Here is a 1,965-nt window from a genome sequence, read left to right on the forward strand (position 1 = left end):
AAATTGTCGTAATATATATATATATATATATATATATGCAGATACATTTTTTTTTTCAAATTATATATGTACAAGTCTATTATTTTTTCTTGACGCTTTCTTTCTTCTCTTCTGTACAATTATATCTTCTAATGTTATCTAAATTCTCTCTCTTCTTTCTATTTTTTGTTTCTAGATATCTTATCACCACGTTCCAGAAATATTCGTGACATCTTAAGTTATTTCTAGATAAAAAATATAATTCTTCAATAGTTCATCTCCTGCAAGTCTGCTCGTCTGTTCTCTCCAAGATAGTCTTTACTTGACGATGTCCTGCAAAAATAGTAATTTTCGTTTCACCCTTTTCTTCTTTCAGCAATCTCTCTACAGATTATCAGTTAGCTCAGATTTTTCCGTTTCAAAGAACTCTCTCTCTTCTCTAAGTTGACCATCTAAGTGTTTTTATCAGCTACAATAATTCTTCACATCAGCCTTAATTTCATATCAGCATGTATCTAGATACATTTATTTTCTGTGATTACAACCCATTCTCGGAATACAACCGATTCTTCTTTAACTTCTGGGATCACAACCCGTTTCATTTGCACTTTTCTAAATACACGATGACTTTTAATCGTCTAAGCTTACAAAGAATATGTTTTACTGATACTATTCGATCTTCTTTCATATTTTCTTCTCCTTTTCCTGAGAGTTTTCTTCGTAATTAACTTCCTTCTATGCCTAACTGTTCTATCTTCTTCGTTCTTCTGTTCGTACAATTGAAAAGTTTACATCCATTTTCCATATTACTTTCTTTAGCATCTTTCCTTTTACAGGTTTGATCTTTCACTATAGGTCTCATTGTTTAATGGAGTGGTGACATAAATTAGCACTCATTATTCTTTCTTAAGATATCGCTTGCAGAATAGATTTTCCTCCAACGATGACTATCATATATATACGTATATCTTTTTACAGGAACTAACATTAAAGAACTAAAATTTCCTTCTTTCAAATAGATCATTAATATTTGCCCAAACTAATAATTCCAAAAATTTTTCTTCTGGTGAACTAGAACTTTTCATACACTTTATTAATTCTAGAAACCTCTGCTTGTCAGTCTATACATCATACCATCTCCTTCCTTTGCACTATTCAGTCTTATTTATTCCTTCCGATTCTTTCAAATACTCGTTGCTTGTCACTATCATGTTTTATTTTTATCTTCCTCTTTATCTTCTCTTTCTTCTATTCTCTTTTCTATTCTTCTCAAGATCCTTCTTCCTCCTCTTCCAACTTTCTTCCAGTAAAGAAATTATTTTCATTTGTCTCTTCTTCCAATCTGGTTTCTGCCAAGATTTCTTCTTATGTTCTACATTTTCATCAAATGCATTCTCTCCTTGTCTTTTCCGTTTCGTCTTTTTCTTCCTTCTCTTTGGCGAAGTAGCATCTGAATCCATTTGATCTATGCCGACCCTTTTTAGCATATTTTTAACTTTCTTCAGGTTCTTTTCTATTTTTAATTTCTTTCTCTTCTTCTTCTTCCATGTCTTTAAGTGAATATATCTAAATTTCATTTTACTTTTCTTTCTTCTTTGTTCACATCTTCTGCTCGGCTTATGCTTCTTTTCTTCCTCTGTCAGAGACTCGTCACTGGAAATTTCTTCTTTCATCTTCATTTTGACATGGATCTCTTCATCATTATATTGACAACTAAATTTTTCATCTCTTTCTATTCCTCTTTCTTCTTCTTCTATTTTCTCATCTTCCTCTTGTTTGACCTCTTTAAGTTCCCGAGTGTTTTCTTCTCGTAACTTTATAGCTACTTCTTCTGTCTTGCTGTCATGCTCGTCATTGGACCTTTCTTCTTTCATATTCCAACTTCTATCTTCGATCAGGACCTTTGCTTCTTCTATCTTGTCTTCATTTGCATCTACTCTAGAAGATACTGCTTCTATTTGCGATTTATTTTCAACAATTTTTCTT

Source organism: Lepisma saccharinum, chromosome 13, assembly GCF_977018435.1.
Source record: "Lepisma saccharinum chromosome 13, izLepSacc3.1, whole genome shotgun sequence".
NCBI lineage: Eukaryota > Metazoa > Arthropoda > Insecta > Zygentoma > Lepismatidae > Lepisma > Lepisma saccharinum.